This window comes from Perca flavescens, chromosome 16 (assembly GCF_004354835.1).
Source record: "Perca flavescens isolate YP-PL-M2 chromosome 16, PFLA_1.0, whole genome shotgun sequence".
NCBI classification, from domain to species: Eukaryota; Metazoa; Chordata; class Actinopteri; order Perciformes; family Percidae; genus Perca; species Perca flavescens.
This window is the reverse complement of record NC_041346.1, coordinates 5986228-6000508: the sequence shown is the minus strand read 5'-3', so window position 1 is coordinate 6000508 and position 14281 is coordinate 5986228. Positions and strand designations below refer to the sequence as shown.

The 14281-nt window shown below is 39.7% G+C and overlaps 1 protein-coding gene across 1 annotated transcript in view; it reads right to left on the bottom strand.

Annotated features, from left to right (window-relative positions):
* Window positions 1–12468, bottom strand: part of atp8b1 (ATPase phospholipid transporting 8B1) — a 49062-nt gene extending 36594 nt beyond the window's left edge. The window contains exon 1 of the mRNA XM_028601879.1: window positions 12108–12468. The gene's annotated coding sequence lies outside the window, so the exon portion shown is untranslated. The remainder of the gene's footprint in view (window positions 1–12107) is intronic.
* Window positions 12469–14281: the final 1813 nt, after the last annotated feature.

The following is a 14281-nucleotide window of genomic DNA, read 5'->3' as shown; positions in this document are numbered from 1 at the left end:
GCGCTGATGTTTACATTTGAAAACTTTGACCGGTCCAGGCTAGCCGAGTCAGCAGGAGACTAGTGAGTTGATTCCTCTAATCGGGATCAGCGACTCAGTCAGGAGATGGCAGTAAAGATGGTCTGGATAGCTTGGGCTCATCTTCTACACATTTTCGTCAGTCGGCAGGAAGCAAGCAATGGCAGCAGGAGGCTGGAAAGCTGATGTCCAGATCCTGATAAGGGACTCAAAGCCACATGCCATCACCGTCCGACGTCAACCACATAAAGCACAACCAATGTTCATGAAATAGACAATTCAGCGTACATTTTGCAGGGTTGATCGAGAGGCGCCTTTTAGAACAAGACTGTAGGGTAATTCCTGTGCGACAATGTACCCTATCCGCTCTCTCATTGGATATGCCTGTAACATCCACCTGACAGCTCCTGGTTAGCAGTTGACAAGTTTGGCGCTTCCCATCAGCTTAATGTTTAATGATGTGGAGAAGCCCATTAGCACAGATGAGGTTCATTAGTCTGGTTTCCAAGAACAAATACACCTAATAGTGCTTAACACGGTCTACGGCAGGACTCAAACTTGGGAAATGGAAGAGTTGAAGAGAAAGAAGGAGTACTTTAAAGTTCAGACCCAATATTTTACCACTCTACATCTGTCCATTTCTGTTATATCACAGCAGTTTTTCATTTTCTAGGTTGGAAAAATTCATATTTTATTTTGAAAAGTGCCAGATGATTAACATGTATTGCCTAGATACATGAGCATAAGAGGCAGACATTTACATTAGCATCTGACATTAGCATTAAGCTCAAAACACCGCTGTGCCCAGGCTGTACAATCTCATTATGCTCTATGTGAGAAAGGTAAGTAAAGTAAGCACTTTCGGACAGACAATAGAAAACCAAAACACTTAGTTTTTGAGTTTCCTGTACTGCGCACATGGCAATAGTTTATTTTTCTATAATTTCATTTCATGTTTAACATGTTTCCCTGCGAGGTTTGGTGATTTGTTGTATCCCCATTTCTGCCAGATTTTGTGTCTGATGTAATCATGTGACAACACATTTGTTTGACTAATCATGATTGACAGCACGGCCAGATACCTCCGCAAGCTGGAATTCATAGTTAGCATCCCCTCGTCAGCAGAGCCATAATCAGTTTCAGGAACATGTCACATCACAGATATGTTTGGTTAAGTTCCTGCAGTGGAAAATATGTCAGAAGGGCGGGTATCATTTGAACTCACATACCAGTGCAGCAAGACAATTCTATTTTTATACCAAAACAAAAGCAATACTTTCAATGCACAATCCACATAATCCTTTTTTATTATGTCAGAAAGTAACACCAATATCAGTTTTAATTGTGTCGTCCCACAAAGCAGCTAGAGGAAAAACTAGCAAATATCTGACCAAAGAATAAGTAGACAAGACTACCAATCAAGCCAAGGATTTGATGACTTAAGAGATTTGGCACTTGATGCCATACAAACACTTACGTTAGTTCTCTTAAAGCGTAACTCTCGTCAAAATGCAACCTAGGGTCTTTTTGTGAATGTACCCGAGTCAAACTTTCCTTTAAAAGCATAATTAGGACGGAAATGCCACTTTTAAGATTTACCGTAATCTCGTTTTCGGTCAAATGGCCTTTTGAATGACAGAGCGAGGGGCTCTACTATGATCACATCAAAATCACAATTTCACTAGTTCACTAAGAAGGCTCGACACAACATGAAACTTTGCTCCAAGTATCACCAGGGGCTCTACACATGAACTTGAGCAATGAGAACATCGTTTGTGTACACAGAGTTTACTAAAAAGAAAGGTTTTAAACAACTCACTTTAGCAGTACGTTTTTCCGCTCGCCGCCATCTTGTCAGTCAAAAAGTGTCTCTGTGAATGCGAATGAACGGACTCCATAGGAGGAAAGGTTATTCTTATAGGAGGCTCCTTTTTCAACTACAAGGACAATATTGTTTTTCCACTAACGACAAAACAACAAATTATCCGTGCATTTATATGGAACTAAGCTTTAGGAGCTTTCCATCTTTACTCTTCTCTCGGTTATGTTGCATTCAGAGATAGACTATTTTTGAATGGCAAGATGGACGGCGACCGGAAAAACAAACTAAAGTGAGTTGTTAAAACCTTTTTTTAGTAAACTGTGTACACAAACAATGTTCTCAATGCTGGAGTTCATGTGTAGAGCCCCTGGTGAGACTTTGAGCAAAGTTTCATGTTGCGTTAAGCCTTCTTAGTGTAATAGTGATTTTAATGCGATCATAGTAGTGTCTCTAGCACTCCCATTCAAAAGGCCATTTAACCGAAAACGACAATACGGTCAATCTTAAAAGTGGCGTTTCCGTCCTAATTATGCTTTTAAACCAAAGTTTGACTCTGGTACATTCACAAAAAGACCCTAGGTTGCATTTTGGCGAGAGTTACACTTTAAGTATTTAGGCTTAATCTCAAACATAGATGTAAATGTCAAACTCCAGATATGTTTCAGAAAGCTGATGGGTGGCAAACATTTTACACTATTTCACCTTAGGTCAGAAGAAACCAACCACCTCTCCTCTAACTGAGCAGTGCAGTCATTGTTTCCCAACAATCAAATTAAATGTGAGCAGAACAACTAAGGAATCCAGCCCAGTGAACATTCCTGTAACTGTTCATTCATGTAAGTTGGCATTAAAGAAACTGTGGTTTGACTGAATGAGCTTCGGCTGGTTACACAGGTCTGCACATGAAGACTGAGCGAGAAGGGGAAGGAAAACAAAGAAGTTTAAAGACTATGAGAGGCGGGTGAAGAATGAGAGGAGGAGCTCAACCTGGAGAAGTAAATAAGATGACAGCTAAACTCTCAGAAGATATTTTGAAGTATTACAACGTCTTTCTTTACCCGTTTACTAGTTTTTGGTCTTGTTGACAGTTGTTGAGCCAGAATACAATTGTGTTTACATGACAGGTTTTCTATTAAACAATGAACCAAATAAAGACCAATTTCCTTCCCAGAGGAAGAATGTGTCCACACTTAAAGATGACCACTAGTTGTCTACAGACAGTTTTCCGCAGTGTCAGTCAAGATGGCCTAAAGGACGCGGTCTTCATCTGTAGATAGATGTGCGTTTTGTTATCAACATCCCGTCAAACAACGTGCCACACCAAATGAATACACATTAACTAAAGCCCTGCGTCACACCTGCATTTATCACACACACTCTTTACACGCCGTCACTGAAGGCACGCATGCTATTAAAAGATAAAAGGTTTCCTTGATTGTGAAACTTTGTGAGAAATTGCAGTGACCTGGTTTGAAGACATGCCTCAATACACGTCCTGTCCATAAATTAAATGTTATATCTTAAATCATTGAGGGGGAATTCTACAGCCAACTCATACATCTGATTGGCTGAAGGAGGTCAGGGCCAGGCAGAGAGAAGACCCTGTGTTAGAGCAACTACTGGGAGTTTGGGTTCACTTTGACATTTCTGTTTAGATCCTACAACACGCCATACCCCTGCCCTCCTCAATTGCTCTACGCACCCCCCAGGTGGACAGGCTGTGTGTGGATGGCCAGCATTTGATTTATGTGGGAACAACAAACATAAGTGCTCCGATGCCGGCAGGTATTCAAGGAAGGGAAAAAACGGTAGATGTCTATCAAGAAAACCTTTCCGTCAAATGAGTCTGAAATACGATGTTAATCAAAGGCAATTTAAGCTTGGCTTGTTTTGTCTAGTTTTCCGGATTCTGTTAATAGAGTTTGAGTGTGATGAGCCGCTGGTTCCGCTGATTCCCCCAAATCTGTATTCCAGTTTCGAACTTTTCTTTGAATGATAGCTTCAGTTTTACTTCACACTGGACTCTCCTAAATAATGCAATGATCAATGGGTTTATGTTAGGGACAGCAGATTGGAATAATTTGCTCTGAAAAATCTTTTTTTTTTCCTGTCTGGCAAACAGATGGATGGAAGACGGACGTAAATAGTAGGGAGCAAAACATGGCATGATAAATTAAACCAAAAATAAACCCAGAACCAAAAACTTAAGTCTTACTAAAAAAAGCACCTTGAGTCATAGTTTGTATGTAGGCAGGCTTATACCTCCAACTTTTCATCAAAGGGCCTGATTCTTTCTATTGCAGAGCCACTGCTACAAACAAACAATAAGCTGCAACCTTTAGTGAACTAAAAAGATTAGGAAATGTAATGGGGCAAAACTTTATAAGAATTGGCTACGGTTAACGGCAAGTATTGAAATAAATGAAGAAACTTCTGCAACACTCCAATCCAATGAGCCTTAAAACAGCCTCATTAAAAAAGACAAATTCATCGGTTTTTCCTCGTGAGGTCTCAACAATTACTGCTCTGCCCACCTCCCAAAAACCAACCAACCGGAGGGCAGCAGCAGGGCAACGAGGATCGAAAAACAGGTTTTGGTCTATTGGTTTTGTGCCAGGGCTTCGCTATGGCAACAACAAAGAGCAGGCTGGGGGTGGGACAAAAGAGAGCATACCTGAGCAACGACAGTGAAACCTGAGAGGAGGGAGGAGGTGTAGCTCTCGCTCAGACCACTGAGGTGAGTAGGAGGCTTCAAAAGAAAAACTTAAGGAGGGAAGTCGTTGTGACCAAAACACTGCAAGCACAGTGTGGATCTGTAGTCTATTTCAGAGTTTCTAGCTCCAACGCTCCTTTAAAGAAAAAGCCCATTTCCTATAAGCTCTTTAAATATATGTGGTGACTTTATGAATTTGCAGCTTTCCACAAACTTACTGGCTAATAAAACTAATCCAAAAGGGGAAAAAAAACAAAACCCTTTCAAATTATATTTTTCTATCATACTCTGTTGACATTAGTTTCATTTTTAAAAAGGACTGGTTAGTGGTTCAATTACAAAACCTCATGGCCACTGAGTTACAGCCATTTAACTGGGGTAGGCAGTTTATTTTTGGTGTCCTTGGGCAAAAAAAATTGTTATCTTTCAGCTCCTTGGCTCCGTTTTCAGGCTTTAGAATATCTAGGCTGTGACAGGACACTTTGGCAATCTCAGGTCATTGCATGTCCCTTTGGAGAAAGTTCTGCTAACCGTAGCCAAAGACTCAGGGCTGCAGCAAATTCAGGGTTAACCTATTAGATAAATGAGACTTTATGGAAGGTCCTTATGGAAATATTCCAGTGTATATTTTCCTTCTATATCATAAATGGGCCTCTAAAAAAAATCTTTTGACAAAATACATGATAAGACAATGATAATGCCACCGACAGCAAACGGGTAAAAAGTGTGTTTTGGTCAGGTGTAAATCGCGGTAGGACAGGACCATAACGTTATCAAGCTAGCAATAATAACTTAGTAGTAACCGAGGCAAAGTTATGTATTAATAATATTTGGTGATCTAAATCAACATACATGACATGCCTGCATGGTCACAGTATATTACATCTGAGTTACAGATGACAACTGAAGTCAGACTACCTTCAATTCAAGTCATGACTATGGCAAGATCACAAGCATTTAGGTAAATGGAGTGCTAGCAAAAAATGGCTAACTTCAAACTTCATTCATTTCTAAAGTAGTGTTAGAACTTTTTTGACAGCCTGGTACACATTAACGATGGTATTATTATATTTGTCCTATGTAATTTGTTATCATAAGTCGAAGAGAGAAATTGACATTTATCTCACATAAAAATAAGTAGTCACTTGCCCTCTAGTTTGGTCTTTTCACCTTCAGCTCCCATACTTTGCCTTTTTGGTTCACGGGGGGAGCTTCCTGGTCTTTCATTGCAACCAAACGTCTAACAGTTTGGCATTTTTTCAATGATTTGTCTTTTTTTTTTAATAATTTATAAATTTTTTCCACTATTCCCTGCACTATGTCAATGGGAATCAGATGAATGTTGGTATCCAACATGGAGTCCACGAAACACGTGACCACCTCGGAATCAATCGCATAACGGGATAGCTCAGACCAGTCGATTCCCTAGTTGGCCAAACTCTCTCTAATATACGGCTCTGGTCCACACAGCATTGCGGGATGGGGGAAAAATGTGCTCTGGTTCATTGGCATTTGAACCAATCACAATTGTCTTGGGCAATGCTAAGTCCCAGACACAATGATAGTGCCTCGGTAAAATAGTCTGGGGTCACTACCCGATGCGAGTCTAGTGCCGATGGGAGACGTGCATGCGTCACTTTGCGACGAGTGCAGATGTGAGTTGCGCATGCGTCACTTTGCGACAAGTAGCCTACAACATGTTAACGGCGTTTTGAGCCAACGTTAGCAATCAAGTAGCATACTTGACTGCTAGCTACAAGTTAGCAATCAAACAACAAGAAAGGCTGTCACCTGAATGCCGTTTTGAGCTAACGTTAGCAATCAAACAATCGTTTTTTGTTATTGTATGTAAAAGAGAAAAGTTCATTATTTTACAGATTTCACAAATGTCAGTATGACACATTATGCCGTAAACAGTTTAAATACTAGCATGCACAACTCACATCAGCACTCGACTCACATCGGGTAGTGACACTGGGGAAGGAACTTGTTTTGGTGGAACATGTGTACATTCAAAAGTTGTTTCAGTCGTCCAACACAAAACTCAGATTGACAGATAGTCTAGCTAGCTGTGTGGATTCACCCTGCAGCGATCTGAGGAGCAGTTAACCATAGTCCTCATAAATCCACCGGAGTTTAGAATGCCATCACAAAAAAAGCGGAAGCTGACTGACATCCGGCAGAATTTCTGCCGGCACCTGAACAATCCCTGAAGTGGAAAATTGTCAATATAGATTAGCTTCAGTCTAGCACGAATACTGGCTTGTTTCTTTCTGCCTCCGGCATCCCTTTGTTCGGCGGGCCCTTGTTAGCTTGCTGCGAGTCTGCGGCACTGCCTGCTGCTGCCATCCAAACGAGTGTGATAGGTGCCACATTTACGTGCCCTATCAACCCTAAATCATTGTATGTGATCTCAAAAGGGCTTTACAAAAAAATAAAATGATGTCATTCTCATAATTCTCTCACAATTGTCGCCATATAAGCGGCATCGGAACAGTGCTTGTATGATGGGAGGGGCTGGGCAGAGAGGAAGAGTGCAGGAGGTCCTATGCCACTTCAAATTTTTAACAAAATTTCATGGAAATCTTTGGGATAGTTTTTGAAAAACTGAAGGATGGAACAGAAAAAGCCTCCAGGCAGATGCAAATGTATTGGCCTTCCTAAAGGGATCCTTTATGGAAGCAAAAGCTGGTAATTGTAGGAAAAGTAAGATTTTTTTACTTATTTCATATTTTTTCAAGATGAGTACCTTATGTGACAGAGGTCTGGGCTACAGCAGACTGGAATGTCATTGTGTGTGTGTGTGTTTTGTTTGGGGAAGTTACCTCCACATGTCCTAGTCTGCTGTGCATTACGTTGCATTGCTCTGCTGATGTAGCAGGGTCAACCCAGACTACAGTCGAAATACATGGAGCATGTGCGCGGCCCGGAGGGTGCAGCAGAGCTGCTATTATAATCAACTGAAGCTGCTACGCTCAGGAGGACTGCTACTACTACTGGTATTTTCTGTGCCATTTGTTCCATTGCCTTAACAAATATTCGTAAGTTTTGATTGGGTGGCAGGACACACGTTTGTGTGGGTTGAACCCACCCCTGCACCTGGCCACCTCCATCCTTGATGGGATCAGATGCTATCAATTACATTAATGCAGTCGGGTTTCAGCAGCACCTGCCGGGAATCCGTTTGAGCTGATGACAAACAATTGGTAAAACCAAAAGAATGAATGCCTGTTACTTGCTGGATCGCCATTGAATACAGTGACTCTGCACATAGAGCAGTAAACCCCAAACAATCTTACGCTTATCGCCTTTATCCATCATATTCAACTACTCTTACTCTATCTGAAAACTTCACTTAAGCCATTATCTTATCTTCAATATTTGGCTAAGTGAAGATAAGTGTAAAAAGCATTAGTGTGAGGCCGTGCTCAGTTATAAGAAATACAAAGAGTTGCATGTCGTATGTTCCCAGTGTACAGTGGGATTTTAGTGTTTTTTCTCTGAAAACAGCTGTTTGATAATCAATTATTCTATTAGTCTATAAAAAGTCAGAAATATCCAATTTCAGTGCGGTTAACAGGGGGAAAAAGCAGAAATAGTTACAAATCCTCATACTGCAGAAGCTGCATGTCTACCTGCCGTCGATTCAGAACTAGTAAATATAAAAACACTGCTCTCTGTGTTAATGGAGCTTAATAAAGCTTAACGAGTCAAATCTTAATTAAGATTATTCGGTATTTTACTAACAGCTGAGTCCAGACAATGAATCCATAAACAGACAGTCCCTGAGCAAGGCACCTATACTGCCAGAGTTAGAGGTTCAACTCCTCTCTGGATGATGAGGATGTGCTCTAGATTTTCTCATGTCCGTCTGAAGCCAGTCCTTATGGATCTCCTCGGCAGATATGATAAACGACATTTACAAAGTGAAATCTTGCAGTGCTCCTCCGACAACAACGAAACTACCATCCCCTTTGCAGTCAAATTGTATTTGACTTCTAATTTGCCTACAGTGTGTGGTGCTTACAGTACATACGAGTTCACTGTTGACTGAAACCTCAGCAGAGCTTATGCGAAAAACGTTTCTGACATAGGTGGTTGTGGCTGGATTAAAGGTGCCTGGAGGGGGTGTGGTTAGTGGTGCTATGGATCAATGTTTTGATAATTGAGTCCATTTTGCATAATTAATACTTCAATTTAACCTAAAACCATACCAAATAGGCTACCTTTATTGACCCAGAGATTCCTTAGTGTGTCAATTAATTTGAAAAGGGTGAAAACCAAACCGCTTAAAAACACCTTAATCAAGCATCCCCTGGTCTTCGTGCTATGGAGCGTAAGCCCTTTAGCACTGCATGTGGCAGCCCGGGTCAGTATCTCCCCGTGTTTCCGGTCGGTCAATTATGGCAAAAGTAACGTATTAGAAATAAATATTGGGCTCCTATTGGCCCCCTAGATTTTGACACAGGGACCAATATACATAAGACAGGCCCATCAGAAAGTCATAATGTAGGATCCACAATATTGTAAGTTTGATGAAATTTGTGGGCTCACAGCGAGAAGGTTCTGGGTTCGAATCCAGATCGTTCCGGGCCTGTCTGTGTGGAGTTTGTATGTTCTCCCCACGTTTGCATGAGTTTCCTCCGGGTGCTCCATGTTACCCCACCATCAAAAAACATGTCTCCAGTCAGTTCCCTTGATCAAGGCACTGGCTCAGATCTGGAGTTGGTCCCCGGGCGCTGTAAATGGCTGCCTACTGCTCCCTTGAGGGATGGGTTAAATGCAGAGAATGAATTTCGCTACATGTATGTGTATGTGACAATAAAGTACCTTTACTTTATCTCAAAGATTAACCGTATAAAATGTTTCACACTATTCCGTAGTTGGTGGTGGTAATGTGCCAATAACCATGTCAATATGTTAGCTAAAGAGGGGACAGATCAGTTCAAATATTAAAAGAAATATATTTTATTATTATAAAAATTATTTTTTAAAAAAGGATGAAACTCAACAGGCTAATTTGAACTTTTATCCCTTTGCACAAAAACTGATGCTTGGTTGGGTTTATGAATGTTCTACACAGAACTGCTCTGAGCCAATTTGAGAACTGATTTCACACTAGATCCTTAATAAAAAACGGAGATCCTTATAAAACATGTACAAGTACAAAATAAAGTAGAAAGAATACAGTTGTAAAAAAAAAAAAAACACAAATCCCTATTTGAAATAACACAAACTGCCAACAGAAAGCTTCAGCGCCAAACAGATCCAGTACTTGAACCTTCTGTATGGAAAAACATACAGAAGTAGCAATGACGCCATAACCTCGGCTAACCCTTCAATCCATTTGCCTCTCAAGTCACGATTCAAATTCTCTGTCACTGGTTTCAAAGTCAATCATTTTCATAAGGAGACGGACATTTCCCTAATCAAAAGGACTCAAGCCTTCTTCGGCTGCAAGAAGAGCTTCATTGCTCGTTTATGTAAAAAACATTGAGGCTGGTGAGACGCATGCGCCGAGAAGCTGTCACTGTGTGTCAGCTACAACTGAGACTATGTGGGTGTGTTTCACAACCTACCTGGAAGTCTTACAGGCTTCAGTTTTCAAAAATCTCTCCTTTTCCTATGAAAGACGTAGCTCCCTTAGATAAAGAGGTGGCTGTAAAAAGTTTGCAGTCGGAACAAAAAGCAGCAGCCGTGGTCAGTGTTGATTCATGTCAGTTAAAACAGACTCTATGGTGACAAATTTTCACAGCAGAAAAAGGACATAGGCAAATGTTTTTTTTTTCTTCTTCCCATATAAAATATCTTCCTCCATGGCCCTTCTGAGGCTCCATACATCCATCCCACAGATGTGAAAAGAAAAAGCGAAAGAACCTTTTCCTAAAATGTATAACTGAGCAATCAAACTAAAGCAATGTTATCCTCCCTTTCAAAAAAAAAAAATTCTAAGGGCAAAACAGATGCAGATTTTTTTTTCAGATTATACTTTTCAATAGTGCTGACATTACCTGATACCAATAGGCCTACCAGTACAATACTTTGAGAAAAGAGAGAAAAAAAAAGAAAAAAAAAGGAGGTACGTCTTTTCCATTTAACAAAATAACAACGTTCTCACATGTTAAATGTTGTCTTAACACAAGCAGTCGTATGAGAGCTTTGTGTAAATACAATACAGTCAAAAATTAGCTCACTTTTAAATCAGGAACTATTTGTTCAATAATAATGGGGGACTTACTGGAATTGTTGGGTCTTTGTAAATTATAGTGTGTGATCTAGACCTACTCTATCTGTAAAGTGTCTAGAGATACACTACCGGTCAAAAGTTAGGGGTCACTTAGAAATTTCCATTCCACTCCATTACAGACAGAGTACCAGCTGAGATCAGATGCATAGTTTTTTGAGTTTTTTTTTAAATCAGGGCAGCAGTTTTCAGATTACATTATATACTTACATAATTGCAAAATGGTTCTCGACTGTTGTAGAAAGAAGTGGCTGATCTTTAATGCAATATCTACATTGCACATTATCAGCCAACCATTCATCCAATGTTCCAAAGGCACATTCTGTTTACTAATCTGATATCATTTTAAAAGGCTCACTGAGAAAGCATTGGAGGACCCTTTTGCAATTATGTAAGCACACAATGTAATCTGAAAACTGCTGCCCTGGTTAAAAAAAAACAAAAAAACAATGCAACTGATCTCAGCTGGTATTCTGTCTATAATGGAGTGGAATGGAAATTGACCCCAAACTTAACTCTTGTTATGATTGGATACTATAAATAAAACTGAATTAACATGCAAACAGATTATGAATGTGAACAGATATTCGATGCTAACTTTTGGTACTTGACATGTTTCCTTACTCGCTTACTTTTTGAAGGGGGTGATTTACAAATAGGGAGGAGAAGAAAAAAAACATTAGTGTAGTTGTTCTAATACTGTATAACACTACTTTTGCCACTGCATTCCTTCATGTAGGCCTAGGCTATATAGCCTACTGTACACTCAGTTGGCAATTAATCAGGTACACCTAGCTAAAACTAACGCATCCTAACACAACAGTAGGCCTAATGATAACGTGAAGGCTGTGTTGTTCAGTTTTAACTTGAACTGTTTTAAAAAAGGTTTTTAACTTTATGATGCACTTTGTACTGGTGTTCATTTGTATTGGCGGAGAAGTGTTTTAATAGGCTACTTATCTACACTCATTGAACATGGACAAAATACAAGAAACTGGTAGCCTAGAAAATAGTACGAAAAATGTATTTCAAGACAGAGCCAGGGCACTAAGGCGGGTAAAATTACCAACTACACCGCAAACTATTTATAGTTCACTTTATAAAGCGAACGTTTGGATTGATATTGACATTTTAGCCGCAAAGAAACTATAGTTAGCCTACAAACAGCGAATGCTCTTTTGATAGGAAAGGTGTGTTGAGCAGCAGCCGCCCAGCTGAAACACTCCTCCGCTCTCGGTTTTTTAACACTTATTAAGCCTAAAACCAAGAAAAACACACTCAAGTACATTTATATATTAAACTGAACTCACCCCGTGTCCTTCGCAGATTTATATATATACATATATAAAAAAGGTGAACCCTCTTCTCAGTCTGTGTCCAGGCGTTTTGTCACCGCACCATGTTATCCTCTTCTTCCTGCTTGTAGAGAGCTCGGCGGCGGCTCCCCGCCCTTGTGACCCCGTTGCCTCACCTGCTTGGCTCCCGGACAAACCTGCCGGACCGGTCCGTCAAACGCCTTCAAACCACGATAAATAGCTTGTTAAAAACAACGCGCGTGGCATTCAGGGAGGATATCGCAGGTGAGCTGCAGAAGAGGGGGCGCGTGGAGTTCTGGTCAGTGACGCAGTGCCACAGGTAAAGGTGTGTAATTGAATACAACCAGGTGATCCTTAACAGGGAAGGGAGGGGAGGGGGAGAGGGGGGTCTGCCAGTGTTGTCAATGTCCCTTTTAATAGTTTTTTACTTCTTTTTAACCATTTCAGAAGAACATTTGTATTAGACATGAAAGTGAAGTAACAGTGTAAATATGTAATCCGTTTGTTTCAAACCGTAAGTATAAACATAAAAATAAAATATAATTATTTTGAATATGGAACTAAATTAAGGATGTAGAACTGAATTTAATTCAAAATTGAATTGAATTGAATTAAATTGAATTTTTCTTCAAAAATCCCCCAAAAATCTACATTTGTTGCTTATACTCTTATCAATTAATGTGGCAACATTCATGATAATATCTGAACTTTTAAGGCCTAATGAATATTTTTTGTGAATAATTGATTGTATTAGTAACATAAGACTATTAAGGCATAAAAGATAATTAGGAGAGATGAGTTGATTAGGGTATGCTTAAGATTTTTTACGGGATGTGTGCTACATATCTTCTAGAATTATGGAAAATTTATTATAAATTATAAAATTATTGCATACCTTTGCCAAGGTATGGCAAGTTTATTTATATAATAGCACCTTATAACAAGGTAAGATGTGAAATAGACACCAGGAATATACATTTGAAAATAATAGCATAATTTCACATTTTGGATAAAGAAATAAGATAACATTGAATAAAAATAAGGCAAATAAGCAAAAACTATAGCCGCAAGCGGCAATCCCTATCAACTTCAAACCCTTTTTCAGGCCAACAGAAGAAAGCAGCCAATTGCCAAAGTCAAAGCCGCAAGCAGTATTAAGCAGGTTTCGGGCTTCTTAAAACAAAGTCACTGCAGCCTGTTTAATTCTGAAGGGGTGAGACCAAACACACACACCCGTTTCATCACTACAATGGATGCAGCATTTGCCATTTTACCCCCCTTTAGCTGATGTTAAATGGAAATTTGTAAATACGTTCAGGTCTTTGTGCCAGATGTCTCCATCGATTTTAGTCGCTCAAGAAGAACTTAATTCATAGCCTAATCCCCGCCTTTTGATTTGATTTAGACATTCTTTATTTAAAAGGTACAATGCACATTAATTAACATGAGCACAGCAGTCCAACATGTGCCAGATTTAGCCATGCAGGCTAATTTTCATCTGCAGTCCGTAGCAGGTTGACGGCTTAAAAGAAAACATTAGATAAGCTACAAAAATACAACAAATAAGCAAGGTTGATGGCATGAGACAAAAACATAACACAAGTAGTATATAGACACACAGGTACAAGTGCATAGACACACATTAAAACACACTAGCATTTAAGCACTGACAAATTCACCAAGCACATGAGCACGTACAGAAACACTACTATTAGAGACAAAGACAAACACATTATTCCAGATTATGGCAGCATATTTGATTTGTCAATAACCAGTTTTATGGATTTGGAGAAGGATTTGATAGACGTGATGTTCTTTAGTTCTGTAAGTATGGTATTCCAAGTATGTGCTGCTCGAAAAAGCGGACTGTCCAGAACTATTTATCATGGTATTTTACAATCCCCTCTTGTGGATGCTCTGGTGGATGAGTTTAGATTTTGTTGAATTTATTGAGCGGAGGGGAAGCAATGCCATGAACGATTTTAACCAGTTTAAGAAATCATATTTAATTAAGATTTTACAACGGTGATATGAATTTGACTTTTTAGCCAACGTTTTCAAGGCCTGTTTATAAAGTTTTTTTACTTTTTTGTAATGTGGTCCGTCCTGTCTGTGTCCAGCTGGCAAGACAGCAATTCATATGGGAGAAAATCACATAGCATCTGTGT